Source organism: Argiope bruennichi, chromosome 3, assembly GCF_947563725.1.
Source record: "Argiope bruennichi chromosome 3, qqArgBrue1.1, whole genome shotgun sequence".
Taxonomy (NCBI): domain Eukaryota; kingdom Metazoa; phylum Arthropoda; class Arachnida; order Araneae; family Araneidae; genus Argiope; species Argiope bruennichi.
Window position 1 is genome coordinate 144,054,392 of NC_079153.1, and position 16,227 is coordinate 144,070,618.

The following is a 16,227-nucleotide window of genomic DNA, read 5'->3' on the forward strand; positions in this document are numbered from 1 at the left end:
GAAAAATAACTCCGTAGTAACAATGTTTTAATGTAAAGTTGGGCGCCGAAAGGAAAAAGTTTGATGGATGAGAGTTCCCCCTTCAACCAAATATTGGATATCACGTCATTCTCCTAAACAAAAGAAATCAATTAACAACTCTAAATGAGTTCCGAGATTTTGTAGAAAGCTCGAGAAGTGAAATATTTCAGGGTTGAAAACTTGATTTAAGAGAACATTGATTTTTAAGATGTTTGCAGAAATTGAAAATCTAGGAAACTCTTCTAATGTGGGTCATTAAGAAAGGTTGAAATTTTTTCTTCCTCTCTTCGTTTCGAAGATTAACAACAATCGAACCAAAGGTTTTTAGATTAATCTTTTTCACACCATGATAAATCGAAAAATGATTGATTGACGAACAGTAAATTTTTGTAAATAACTGATTTCACATTTTGGGAGTTTATCATTAAAAGAATTTGAGGACACTCTGCATATTTAATTTTGACATTTACGTATTAAAAGCTCTTAAAAGGAAACAAACCAACATTTTCTAAAATTAACTTTTTAGCAGAAATAATTGCATAAAAAAAACTAAAGGATAAATAAATCTATAAAATATTAAGAATTCTTCCTTGAAATTACAAATATACATTGCACATTTATACATTTTAAAACGACATGAATGCTTACATGGCTTGTTCAAACACTGATATTTTCAATTAATAGAGCAGGAAATATTTCTTTGAATATTAAGTCATGTGGAAAAATATCAAATTTTATAATACTTTTAACGCTGAAAGCCATTCATATATACGGATATCTGAACCTTAATGCAACTTTTTTTACTGTTCCTTTTTGGAATATTATGTCCTTACTTTTTTAAGAACGCAAATAGATAAATTATGAATGTTTTTTTAAATAAAATGAAAAAACAACAACAAATAATGCAATATTTCTAAATTTATTTTTTGATACTTATCAGAGTCGTATAAATCCGTTGAGAATTAACCATTTCTTTTCAATTTCATTTGTTTCGGTGAAGCATAATAACAAAGGTTCATAAAGGAAACCCATAAAAACAAATAAAATATTGGTTCCATTCTTGAATAAACACTCATCTTTAATGCATTGTGCGCATATTTTATTGACGTAATCGAAATTCTCTTTCAGCAGAATTCTCCGTGAAAACGAATCAATGCTTTGGCATTCCCAATTATTTATTTATTATCCGGAATGGCGTCCATTTATTAAAATTCTTTCTTCTTTCCCCCCTAGATCAGAGACAAGATCGAGTTCCGGCGGGCGATGTGAACAACTGATGCCAACATCACAAAGAAAATCCATTTAGTCAGCAGCAGCAGAGGAAATATGCGTCAGTTCATCTTCTGCTTGGTTACCTAAAACGACGGGACTGCTGCATATCGATAATTAACTTTATTAACAATAAATTAGAAAACCAGGAGACGAAGGGAAAAAAGAAACATAAAGCTGTTTGGAGAGATAAGAATAGAATAGTTTCCAGTGCTAGTGGAAGCAGCATAAAAACTGAAACGAGGAGCCGACCATCCTTCTTGACAAAAAGGGGGGGGAAAAGAATAATAAAGAAACCCGCCGCCGCGTGATCGGGCATATGGTTTACTCTGTGGCATCATAGAAGATCAGGTAGGTTATGTTTTTGTTTGATCTAATTTATTTTATGCATGTTTTAGGAGATTATAAGGTTTTTTTACTTCTGCGCAATCATTTATCTTTATTCAATTCAGGACTTCGCACCTTTGTATTTACTTGATCAAGGTTGAAACTCGATGATATAGATATATATATATATATTTTTTCTGTGTATAATTCATGTCAAGCGTGATGTCTTTCCTATTAGTTTTGGTTCCAGAGGTCCTATTGGTTAAATTTATTAATCGAGTCACGGAGCTATATTTTATTGAGAGTAATGATATTAGCCTGACGCCAGAATTTTTCTTTATTTTTCTGGTGTGAGAGTCTAGGTTTTGTTCTGACTTTTGAACATGATGAATGTAATTAAGTACTTGGAATGTAACCAATAAAAAAAATTGTACGACAGTTAAATCGTCAGGGAAATATTAACGGGATGTCCTTTCACCGAAGGGAAAAGCTTACACGAAATGTTAGTTTTTTTTAACTGATGCTATAAATTTAACGGGTTGAATGCTGGGCTAATTTCATATGGCCTGCCTGTTTTGCTACAATATGAATTTCTCATTATGCGTTAGATATTTTAATGAAATGCTAATTAAAAAACTACTTAATTTGCGTAATCATTCGTAATGCATTTCTTTTATTGAAGCCGTCGGCAATCCTTATAGCACTCAAATGAAGTCGTTTATTATCTTTGTATGTTCTATATCGCATTCCATGTCTTCACGCCATTTTAATAACGATGACAATAGGGAAAAATTAAAAACATTTATTTGAACTATGTTTTTCTGGTAATCTTGGTCATCAGTGCTTGTCACTGGTGATTCCCGTAGTATTCAACATGTTAAAATCTTCGTGAAGCAGCTTTTCTTCGATTCGATTTGAAGCGCATTTTTTACAATATAACCTGTACCATATACTGCCAAATCTTCTAGAATGTTATAAAATAACAGACACCCTTCCCGATCAGTAGAGTTGCTTACGACTTAATATTAACAAATGCTAATAATTTACTAGTTTTTTAAAAGCCTTTTCACAGTTGATATTCGTGAGAAGACACGTAGAATTTCGAAGGCAGGAACAAAGTTCATCTTTTTTGACTGATAATTATTGTAAGAATGCACCACGATTTTCATAATTTCCATGAAAAAAAACTTTGAAAAAAATTCCGTGAGACCAAAACGACGCTGAATAAATATAATCATCGGTGAATGCAAGAAGAATTTCACGTAACATGCGCGCAGCACTATCTTGGGTAATATGGAAGCGCAACGCTGCAGACTCAAAAGACTCGTACTTTCTGTCAAAAATATCCAAAAAAAGTGAGCTTTGAGACACTATCGTTCTCTTGGTAACTACATGACACCAAAACATATATCTAGCTTAAATGAGACGACAATAATACTAGACTTTTGATGGCAAACAACATGTGGTGTGGTTTAAATAGCATTTCAACTGTATCAGACGCAAGGATTTTCAAGTAAAATCCAAGAAAGCACGAATCCCATTTGTCAAAAATTTGTACCGTATAGTAAGAGGCTCTAATAACATTAGTAAAACCATCAAGACGATGATTTTTATTTATGTTATTAGTTTATGTTATGGCCCGGATAGCTTGGTTGGTAGGGTGCTGGATTCGCATCCCTTGGGCTGCGATTTCGAACCCCGCCGGCCTAAGACTCCTTGTATATGGTGGCTGTTGCACGTATAAATCTGTCGTAGGCACAAAGTCCTCCAAGTCGAGACAATACCACTGGGGGATACTGGACCAGAGAGTATCGATCTCTGATGCAGGTCTAAATGACGATCTGTGGGTGAGTGATTGGAACATATGAACGAAGTCCGCCTCGTGAAAAGGGCTGAGGCGCATGAGTAGCTGAGACGTACTCTTGGCCCTAGACTTGGCTACTGAAACAAGAGACGTTAAAAATCGGCTTAAAATCGCTGATTTTGTCAGAGAGATTGTCAATGACAAGTCTCGCAAACAACGATGACAGTTTGTTTTATTAACATTAGTAAAGGATTTTCGCATAAGGCAGCAGTATGTGAAAATTCTTTCTCAGGAGACACTATTTTATTGACCTGCAACTATGTTGATGGATTACTGACGTTTCAACAGGAGTATTAAACAGTGATTCCACTGCAATTCCGCTTAATGCTCGCGACGCCATATCTTGCTTATAAAAGCATCCATATAAATAAAAAGGCTTGCTAAACTCACGCAAGTCTTATTCTTGAGATTGAAAGGATAACTTTGGAATTTAGTGCAACAGATTTTTAAACAGAGAAATAAATCCATCCAAAACTTAAGTATTTGAATTGTGGGACACTCTTGAAGAAAATATGATGCGTGTCACTTGCTGCAATATCGAGAAGATTATTGAATTCATTGTTTTTTACAGCTCTTAGTTCCCAAATGAACCTATCAATTATGAGAATAATTTGCCAGTTTTCCTAAGCCATAACAATATTAGAATTAACGAATACGAAAAAGAAAGAATTTTATACATGGAAAAATAATTTGATTGCCATTCTGATGCAAATGCAGAATATCCCAAAGCAGTTGGAGGTTCCTTAACTATTGCAATTAGAAACATACTTCCAATTGCAAACCTCCAACAAATAAGGTCCTCAAAGTATGAAAAGACTTTGATGTTTGTTGAGAGAAATAATAAAAACTTTAAAAAAAAATTTATACGGCCCTTATAACAAAAATGTGTTTATGGATAAAATGTTTTCTATAAAGATATAAAGTTTCATGCTTCTACCACTAAGTTTTGGGGAGATTTTAAAAAGCAGACTTATTGACTTGGATCATTTTTCCATATTTTTTTTTATCGATGTTTGATTAATTTTCAGGGATAATATAACGAAACACTATTGAAAGGGCAAAGGGAAGACTACGAAAGACTATTGAAAGGGAAAGACTATTATAAAACAATAACGTATATATTAGCTTTTCTTAAATTAAAAAAAATGATTTTCAATGCAATAATTGAAGTGCTTAAAAACTTATTCCAAATCGATATCTATGCAGTGTTGCATTCGTATAAAAAATACTTTCATAGATGTGATCGATCGAGTGATTTAGAAATAGACTTTCTGAATTCGTCAACAAAGATCTACAGAGATTTTCAGTAACTGCCAAAACCAATTCATCCCTTAGTTCAAGCATAATGTCAATCAAAACTAACTAAATGCATTGAACACTAATCAGCATAATGTTGTACAAGCTTGAACCAACCAAAGTTTCTGGAAAAGAACCACCCATTTATAGAATCTTTGATGATGAATCTCAGAATGAAGAATAGAATTTTATAGTTCCAAAAGTGGTAATTTGAAATATTAATATTTCTATCTTTATTAAAGCAACATTCGGCAGTCCAAATTGCATTTCTCGAAAAAGAAAGATTTGATTTTACCTAATATAGGGCCCGGTTGGGAAACTGCAGACTTTGATCATGTAATTGTCCAGAAAATCGTTGTAACAGTCCATGGGCTCAACGATTACTCTATGGAAGCCAGAAATTGAATTGAAATATTCTTTACGTCGTCGATTTTGGAATGATGTGTTCTGGATTGATTGTTCATACACTCATGAGGGAAAATTGCAAACTAAACCAAAATTCCAATTTTTTCAGCATATACATATAATTCTAAACCTTTCCCGTTCCTTTCCGTGAAACTAAGTTTGCAATAGTTTGTAATCGTTAATCCATTCTGTAAAGACATGTTCTAGAAAGATATCAAAAATTGGAATAAAAAACGTTTGTATGCAATCATCTTTAATTGGACAAGCATTAGATTACATATAAATAGCTTACATATTCAAACGTTCCTTGTTATAAACCGTACTATTCTTTTAAGAGAACCCAAGTGCCAGTAAAGAATTTTATTTTCTTTCTTGGCATTCCACCACTTTTTTCAGTTATCTTAAATGTACAGTTTCTCAAATCTCCCTTCCCATCTTTCTAAAATCGAAATTTCAGCTGTCGTCTAATCAAATCAAATCAAACATTATCATGCATGATTTGCAAATTTCTTTGAAGATTTGATTATTGGATGATGTACTACTATATAAATATGACAGTTTTTTAAATATGAGATATAATTATGGAAATACTGCATTTTCTAAATAGATGTTTTCATCGAAAATGTGATTAGTCCTTCTTGAAATATCTTGATCCAGACCGATCAAATAAGAGTAGCTAAAACAATTCTTTCATTCAATGCCTTATATATGTACAAGGAACTTGTTCTCATCTAGATTAATATTACTTACAAATATCAAATTACAGTTCAATCACAAAATAGTTCCTCTATCAAATCGAAGAATAAGACACCAAAAAATTCGCTAACAGGCTGTTAGCTCTAAACGGCTACTTCAGAGCCGCTCCAGAAATCCACTGATCATTATCGCGTGAATCCTAACACAGAAGCCCGAATCATACGTTGTTTCTCAAAAAATCAGAAGCAACTTCTCCTGACACTGACGTCTCTCCCAATTCCAATTCGAAGCCTCTTACTGTTCCCTTCTTTATGCCTAAAAGCAAATAAAAATACCGCATTTTACTTCTGTCTGATATCCGTCTCCGATTTTCTTATTGGTGAACTTGAATTCCCTATCACCCAATAGTTGTTCAGCCATGCTTCCTCAACGGTCTCCACTGGATCGTGGAAGTGTTATTTAAGGATCCATCGTTGTAGCTTACACCTCTCAAAAACATATTAATTATAATCAATTCACAGGTGACACCAGATGAATTCCACCTGGGCTCGATACTTAATGTCAACATTTGCTGATGATTGACCGTTTCTTGATGATTTGAGAAGTATTTTCATAAGGGAAAGAAAGTAAAGCATCTGGATATCTTGACGTTCTTCTCCGTGACGGATCTATTTGAAACGACGACACACATCTGTCTCCCTTCACTTGTATATAACAAATGACCAGTCACAATGACTCTATTAGTGAAAAGGATCCACATCTGGTGGACCGTATTCATTTAACTGTGTGTGGGAAAGCGGTTGACGTTACATCTGGCCGGAATGCCAATTACCATGTGAGGAAAAGGGGAAACGTTACACTTTAAACTAAAAAAAAAAAAAAAAAAAAAAAAAAAATATTGCATCTCTGCAAACTATGTTGATGGAAATGTGGCCCTTTGTGTGTGCTGGATGAATGTACATGAAACATTTCACTGTTAGACTTTGGGGAGCATATAATATTTACCCTTTACTATCAACCATCCAAGAGGCCAAAGTGTTTTCGTACCTTCATGTCCACCATATTATGATTAAACTTTGCAACTGGAAGTACGTGTCTAAGTGTAATGTTTATAAAACTAATAGCTATTTCCATTTCTTTGAAATATCCTGTATACAAAGTTTACAAAGTGCAAATATGCGAATTAAATTTATCACAAAAATAATTATCTAACAATACGACCAAAGCTACATGACGTAGCATAAGAAATTGATTTCAAAAATTAACAACTCAAACAAAGGAATCTTATTATATTCTGTAAATAATGAAAAATTAGGTTATAGATAACCGAAGAAATATTCTTCACTACAAAAAATATTTGTTTTCACATATAAATATAGTTTAAGAAAAAGTTAAAAAAAAATTAGAGAAAGAAAAAAATATATATATAAAGAAATAAGATATTTTGAGTAATACCACATTGTCTTGTTGAGATTCATAAAATGGAACTCCTATATTCAAGAATGTAAAATTTAGACTAATTTTTCAAAAATGTATGCAGCTTTTGACGCTAAAATTTGAATTATCCAATGTTTCAAACAATTGCATGATTCATATCAAATTGTTTTACGAAATAACGCCATTCATTCTTCATGCCTGCAGGGAACTCGAACAATGATTGCAATGGAATTTTAAGCGACATAGGAGTGAAATTATGTTAGGATAATTTACTATTAGACTTGGTTATTTTTTGCAGTGATATGTCTTAGTTAAAAATAATCCTAGTATAATTTGATAGCGAATTTGTAAAATAATCACAAGTATTCCAAATCCGTTTAATAGTTGCATTCAGAATAAATTGTTCGAATAAATTAATAACTACTTCCAAAAAAGTTAGTTTTTCAGATAATCAATTTATTTCATCAAACTAAAACATTGTTGTTTTATTTTAAAATTTCGTACACCAGTCAAATTTATATGAAAAGATTTTAAAATCACTTTTTATTTTATAAAATTCTTTCATTGAAAATTATCTATTGCTCTAAACTCCCTCAGCACGCAAGCATCCTCTAGATTCCCATGCATTTTTTAAACAATCGTTTCTAGTGAAATTTTAGCAATTAATTGCCTACGACACGCAACAGGAAAATTCCGTCATGGTTATGGTTAAGAAACCAATTCTTGTGAACACCGAATAGTTAGGAAGGTTACATTTCGCTTTAAAATTTTGATGAACATCTGTTTCATCAACCATGAATAAATTTGAGTTCCACAGACTGCATATATTCTTTTTTAATAGAGCTGAAAATAGAACAGAATTCATTTTAGATTACTTTGACAAATTTTACTGTTTAAAATTTGTTTACCGATAATGGAGTATCGTACTGCCTGGTTTCGAAGAATCTTCTTTTGAAATGCCCAGAAGTTTTCATCAGGGAAAGAAAAATAAAGATGAAAACTGAGATTAAAACTTTATAAAATGACATATTTTACAGGTTGAAAATCGTGAATTTTTTCAATACAATTCCAGTTAAAAAAATAATCTAGGTATTTAATTTTGCAGCAGTAATAACATAAGACCATATGTTAGTAGATTCTGAATGATATGCGCTGTTTCCTTTTTCCTATCATTTGTGCGCACCACCATTTGATTTTGTGTTATAATTTCATAATAACATAAAAATAAAATGAAATGAAGAATCAGTTTATGTCAATTTATATGGTTGCGAAGTTTCTTGACGTTAAAAAGGGCTAAACAGAACTTTCATCCCAAAGTACAAAATAAGTTGAATCAGTGTTCCTATTAATAAATACTTCATCCATGAATTCTTTTCAAATGTCACAGATTTACTTTAGAGTTACTCTACGATGAAATTCGGCATTCATTTAGCGAACTATATAGCTATTGTTTAACAGGTGTTTTGAACCTTTATATTACAAACTATTCTGCCTTTCTGAGTTCAGATCTTCAGGCAGCAACTTTGTTAGTCTCTCCAGCACAGATGGAAGAGGAACTATCCCTTTACTCTCTCTTACTGGCAGAAAGATTTCATTGTTATTACTTTTGAATTTAAATTGTTGCTAGTTGTAAATAACTGTCTAGCAGCGCCTCCACATCTAGAATCACATGTCTAGGTACAGTGGCGCCCTGTTGATGCGAGCATAGCTGCTGGAATAAATGTCTATGGAAATCTTATCTGTTTATGAACAAGACTCATTAAATGGATGTATTTTTTGTTTGCATGGAACTTTTTTTTATTTATTCCTTTTATTCTTGTATGTAAGGAAATTGTTCTCTTACTATTATGGATACTTGAAATGGTGCAGATATTTTAAAAGCTTTGCAGTAAATAAAATGTCCGATTCAATGAAAGCAAGATTAAATTGGGGAAACCTAATGGGGACTTGGAAGTTTTCTCAAGACGGAAATTTCTTTCATTTCAGTGCAGTCGCAACGAAAGTTCTTGTTTCTGGGCAAATAACTGAGACTGCATTTAGCTCAAACTAAGACCAACTATAGGATCGTGAGAATAGTAAAGAAGTAACTAAATCTGACCCTTTTAACTACAGCACTCGACCCACTCATTTCGATTCATGTCAGCAATTCATTTTACAATCCGCCTTCATATAATCCATGCACAGCATTTAAAACACTTTTGGCAGAGTTCGAAAAGTAGATCGAGGCCTTATTTGAGGATCTGGATTTTATAGATAAGGAGCCCCTCCTGTTACTGCAACAACAACAAAAAAACATTAAGTGAGGGGCTGATGGAGGATTCGGTTCAGAAAAACTTATAACTCAGCACATTTCTCGTGACTATTCGCATACAATTTTCAATCGTACCATTCAGATATCTAAGTAGATTGGCCAGGATGGCATATTGTGTGCACCGATACAATTTAGGGAAAGTGGCAGCTGTGAAAGCGATTCAACTGGAACTGTGAAAGATGAAGTAGAAATACACGATTTGGAACTCCGAATTTCAGAACTAGCAAGGCATGCTAAGCCTTGAGAACAGGATTTTCACTTCTTAATGCTAGTTTGAAAACATAATAGGCTGCGTTTTGAGTCTCGAAAGTGAGAAAGGAAAGATTGGCTTCGTTTTTATCCTTATAAATTTGGGGATAAAGCTAACAAATGCGTAAAACCATCTGGTTTCTAAACCAAAGGGTGGGAGGGGGCAAAGTTTTAGGAATAGTGGCTGTTTCTGAAACCATGGTCGCAGGTTGTATGTTCCAGAGAAAATGACTAAAACTCAATTTTTAATCTCTACAGGTAGCTACGTATCTCAGCCTGAATGAAGTGCAGAGCACTACACTTTTTTCATCGAACGGGTCGCTTATAAAAACGTTTGGAGTCGGATAACGCATCAGCTACAACGAATCCTCACTCGACTGCAAAATGTCTAAAACACACTCGTCGATGAGACAGAAATCATAATATTTCTGTTCAAATTCCTTATTGGTTTAAATAGTAAATAACTGTTCAGTCCTTGATGTTCAGCATATTTTAATATCTGGAAATCAAATGGAATTTGTACGGAGATGGAAACTAATTTATCGAATAAATGAATTGCTTCATTCACTGGGAATTTTTAACAATGTCTAAGTAAAGTACAGAAATTCTAGATTTGTTTAAAAAACGGATGGCAATTATATCTCATACATGTTTTTGCTTCACTTCGAATCATTTTTATGGCGCTTTTTTTATTTTCAATCAAAGGCGTTTTCAAGAGATTTTTTCCGCCTTCATAAAATGTTAAAAATACTCTCGAAGCAGTTTGAAATGATGAATACGAGTATAAACTAGGTTATTATTTTTAAAACATTATGATTTTGAAACATGAATAAATGGTTTGAAGTGCAATGAAAAAATTCACATGACATTTATTTTAATAATCCAGACAAACAGCTTGATAATCTTAGAAACAATTGAACAAAATTAAAATGAAGAGTAATTTTATAGTTTTTAATTGTATTAAATGAAATGAATGACAAGAAACGTAAATTTATCATTTTGCATTAAACAAAGCAGTGAAATCATATAAAAATGAGTCGGATAAATTAATTAATGGAAATTAAGAAATATCAGTTAAGAATAAGATTAAACGAAAGTAGAATTAAACAATAATGTCTTTTTTTTAGTTTGATACGGAAATTCTTCATATATGAAATAGAAAATTTTAGTTATGACAGTCAGGGAGAAATAAAGTTTTAGCGAATGCAGACAGAAGTATGAGGAGAAAAAACTGCGATGATGTCATCTCGCACAGAAAGCATATTCTGAAATTATTATATTAAGCATTGCTTACGTTTTTCTCTTAGATGGCTTTTAAGAATTTATAATTCATGATTTCTTTTTAACAGTATTTATTAGCATTTAAATATTTAACGCTGTGATAATTTTATTTCTCTTTCAATTTTAGAATCGTTTAAAGTAGGTGATTATAGTGTAAAATCGATTTTTTTTAAAAAAAATAAAAGTTTGAATATTTTTAAATTTATACTTGAACAATTTTCTTTATAAAACATCTTTGAATTTTGTTTCCAAGTTCATTTTTTGCGATCTCTGATCTTTACATTTGCATTTCTATATGTTTTAATTCTTTTTACAATGCTAATTCTCAAAATCTGATCTTTAATATAAAATTCTTACGTGAAACCTCATAACTCAGATTCTAATGCAAATGTTCTTTTATCCAACTTCGATACAATCATTTCTCAATATATGTACTGTAATTGCTGAGTTAGAGAATGAGTAATTTATTCATTTAGAGATATTTTATAGTTGTTTTAACGCGTCACAATACGAAAAAAGTCGAAAATTTCATTTTATTTTTCAAACGAGCCTCAATATTTAAAGAGCGAATAGAAGTAAAGTCTATTTTTTATTTCCGGAATTAGGTAATATATTTCTTTAGCTAGCTGTAAAATTTTAAGCAAATCGTTTGATAAACATTTCAATTCACCTTCCTTTTTGTTCACCAAGTGAAACAAAAAGTTTTCACTTTATATCCCTTTTTAGTAAAAAAACAAAACAAAAAAAAACATTTGTTATTTAAGTGATATATTTTGATTTCAAAGATGTTTTTTCGAGCCATTTCCTGCAAAAAGTCAAAAATATAGCTATTTTTGAAAAATTTTCAAAAAAAAAAAAAAAAAAAATCCCGACTTATTAAGTTGTCGTTTATTGCACTATTTTTCTAATTGGTCAAAAGGATTTCTTAACGGAGGATTACTGCAGAAATTTTGTAGCTGTTTGCAACCGAACAAAATGCATATCTTGCAGCAGCTTAAGATAAATGGTCGTGGAAATGGATTGCGCCTTAAATATTCAAATTAAGGCCAAGTGAGCAAGGCGATGAAGTACGACTTCAAATACTAGATAAAATCATAATTCAGCAAAGATAATGCAGGTTATCACCTATTTTCTAGAATAAAATGCTGAATATTTGTCGCTATAACAATTATGTATCACATTATTTTCAACATATTTGTAAAGTATGTAATAAATTCGTCCTGATCTAACTATTTTAGTTTATTGTTTACGTCTGAACTGTTTTTATAGGTTGATTTACTTTACTATTAGTTCAGTTGCAATGTGAATTTGAATTATAATTCCAAATCGGAATTTTCTCTTCTAATCACAAAATAATGTTTTGTTATTCTGAAATTAAATTTACTCTGCGTTTTATTTCGGATTTTTAAAGATATGATAGATATTTTTCTAAAATTTCATAAACGCCTGCAATTTTCGAAAAGCGCCTTGTACCTACGTTCATCTCAGTGTTTTCAGGAATTTGGATTACAATATCATAACAAATCTAAAAATTTGATCAAATAACACATCATAAACTTCATTCCCCGGCATCTCCTAACTGTTGCCTTCACAACCAGGTATACACAGGGCGAGACAGACTTACAAGTAAAACCCAATAAAGTTTTCCCAAAGTTAAGGAGTTATAAATGCTATTTTTGAAGATTACTAAACTCCCTTTTTGAGTAGTGCCGATGAAATAAAAACTTTTAGAGATGCTTTCCATCTCGAAATTTCCTGTGTACTAAATCTGCCGCAACCACAAATTGAACAATTATCGGCAACATTGCGTCATTGGGAATTAAACAATCTGACGGCCCTGATGAGCTCCTACCCTTCACCTTCACACGGCAGCAGCGGATGCCGCATCCCACACATAATCTTGTGGAAAGCTCTCATTTTGAAGGTTGTGCTATGAACGGTCGAATATTTAGAGTTCAAATATCACCCCAGATTATTTTTTCAGAAAGTAGTGGATATTGTTTAAAATTTAGCCCACCTCCTATTTAGTAATTGTTTTAATTCTTCATTAATGATTTGTTCATCCACAGTTTTCTCATAATAGTGTCCGAAACCGTTCCTTTTGAAACAACGAGTCTGCAGCAATATTTTCTTTCCCAATTATGTATTTTATATTTGTCGAAAATTGAGAAATACACTGGAGATGCTTTATTTGTCTGGGTGATGCTTTATGATTTTCCTGTTTAAAAATTAATAATAATTAATTACATCCGGATCACCGATATAATGTAGGGGTTGCAACATTACAAAACTTAATTTTTTTTCCTGTTATAAAAAAACTTTTCAAAAAATGTCTCTATCTTTAAGTATTATTATTCTAAGAATATTTTTATTATATTCATTCGCAGTCTACATAAAGTTGTCGAAAAAAAAATATATTATGTGTAGTGGTTACACGACCGTGGCCTAAAATATTGGCCGTCAGGATTTGCTCTTTTGTTAGATGCGTTAATCATACATAAGGCATCATTTTGCTATATCACTGTTATGTTTATCAGATTTTAAGTCCCACTAGTTATTCATAAAGAATTAAAATCTTTTCACTAAAAAGGAGATAAAAGATATTTCACTGAACTTTTCACCATTTTGTTAATAAGTTACAAGATATTTTTGCATGTATTCTTAAAAAGAAAAACAAATTGGAATTCTGATTTTGCCAACATTTTTTTTTTTTGGTTTCATCAAATTTCTGCAGCAGAATCTTATGGTCACTTTAAAACTTCGCTAAATATTTCTAGCTTTTGTCTTAGTTGCTGACTGCTTTCAAAAACTCAACTATACAAGGAAAAAAAAAACGACCCTGTTTTGAAGTACAGGAAAAAGAAAAGCCTTCAACCACACAATGCACCAACTGTAAAGTTGTAAGAATCTTGACATTTTTTTCGTAACATTTTCACCGTTGGCATTTTGGGATATTGGAGGCGTCTCAGATCCGTTTCTCTTCTCTATTTATTTCGACTCGAACTTTTAAAACGACAGAGTTACTTGTTTTTATCTGAGAAAAATTTTCTAAGCAGTTGCCTTGTTTCGTCTGCTTTTTAATACCATTTCTTTTCATCGTTCTCAAAGAAAAAAAAATCAAAGATCGTTCGTCCAAAAAAGTGTAAGAAGTCAGAACGTCCACGCACTTTGCTTTTCGTTCCCGAAAGTGACATCTGAACTGACACTTCTGTTTCATTTGCAGGTATGAACTTCCGGATTTTTCTTCCTTTCTCTCCTTTCTTGCAGTAGAATTCGTTTTGAATGCAAACGAATAGCTGAAAGGGTATCGACTGCAAGCGCAGATAGAATACAAAACACCTTCTATAAGTAGCTAGAAACAATTGTTAACGTTCATGAAAAATTGAGGTTGCATATTGAAGCATGATCATTTTCCCTTAGAGCATTTTATCCCATACATGATTGACACTTTAAGGAGTGAGTTGGTTTTAGAAATATAATGTAATGCAAATTCTCCGTAACTGTATCTTTCATTAACTTTTTGTACCCTTTTGAGGAAATTCAATATTAAACTCCCCGCGATAAAAGAATTGAATTACAGTTGGCTTTAGACAAACGGTGGAAAGAAGAAAAATTATATTTCCCTATTTTCTGGAAATTTTCAAATTAGTATTTGTAATCATGTTTTGAAGCAACGTTTTAATTGAGTGTTCTCCTTCGGCGCGTCTCCAAGAAAAGCAGAGCAAAAATAAATGCTAAACTATTTCCGTGCTCATCAATTATTTGAAGAAATTGCTATGAAATTTTTTGGTTTTGAAAAAAAGGACTTTGCAACATTTTCGGAAAAAAAGGAAAAAGTACTAAATTCACTTTATTAATAACTAAAACTGAAAAATGAAGCGCATTATTTTCATTCATAGAAGCTTTTAATTATCGTTTTTTGAAACCTTTCCAAATATCAATATTAATTACGTATTATTTTTTAGATATAAAAATAATTAAATTGATTTTTTCTTGGTTTTTTTTTCTTTGATAAGCGTAGCGGCTCCCAGAATTAAATCTAAAGGAGATATGCGAATCAGCTATCATTTATGAAACATTCCTGCATTAGTACGATATGAAAACTCGGAGAATGCATCTCTATAATATTGGATGTGCAATTTTTATCAACTGAATACAGTTCAAGACAACGCTTTGCCATCTCAAAGAAATTTATTTCAAAACTTAGTGTTGGTTTAATAGACAAAAAATAAAAAGACAATTTTCTATATTATTAGAAAACAATTTTTCATAAATCTCGTGTTAGAAAATAGTTTCAAAATATTTTGTCGAAAATGAAAGTAATACTCTTTCTTCCATCAAACTTACTAAGAGGAATGAAATTCGAGTTTCTTAACTGAGAAATTTCGAAATTGTTAAATGAAAAGAATTAGCATTTTAGCAAAAAAGAATTTTTGCATATGGCAGCATATTAAAAATTGTGTTCACTATTTTTTAGTGAGAAATAATCCTATTTTAGATCCTTACTTAAGAAATTTATAAAACAATCCGCTTCCATATCCAAAAGTAATCCGTCCTTCAGCCTGTTTTCCCCGGTTCTTCGTTTCCGTGATTTCGACGATTCTTGCGCGTCGCAGAGAGAACCGAGGTTTGCATGAAGCACCAGATTTTAAGAAATGTATCTTGAGGAATGTATTATAACCTCTATATTAGTACGACTGTATGGGTAACACTTGATCTCACGGTAGCTTGGCGCTTTTCATTTTCTTTAAAAAATTTGTACATGTTTTAATGCTTTTGACAATGAGAAATGCATTCGAAGCTGATTTTTTCCGTTTCACTGCTTGGAAGTCTTTGACTATTACCCCGGCTGTGGCTATTCTACACTGATATGCCTTTTTTATGCCGGGTTTTGTTTGAAATAAAGGGGTGCAAGATGTAAAGCCTTCATTTCCCATCCTGAAATCTTCGTTTGAAAAAGAAACCGATCCCAAAACCGCCCATTAGAATATAACTTCCACTGCCGGAATGGGATGGAGAGGATTTATCAAAATGGTCTCATTGAGGCTCTTTCTTGCTGGAAGACTTTTCA

The 16,227-nt window shown here is 32.1% G+C and overlaps 1 long non-coding RNA gene across 1 annotated transcript in view; it reads left to right on the top strand.

Moving 5' to 3' along the window:
- Positions 1-16,227, top strand: part of LOC129963428 (uncharacterized) — a 125,198-nt gene that overhangs the window by 27,222 nt on the left and 81,749 nt on the right. Inside the window, exon 2 of the long non-coding RNA XR_008783974.1 lies at positions 1,255-1,641. This is a non-coding gene — a long non-coding RNA (uncharacterized LOC129963428). The remainder of the gene's footprint in view (positions 1-1,254; positions 1,642-16,227) is intronic.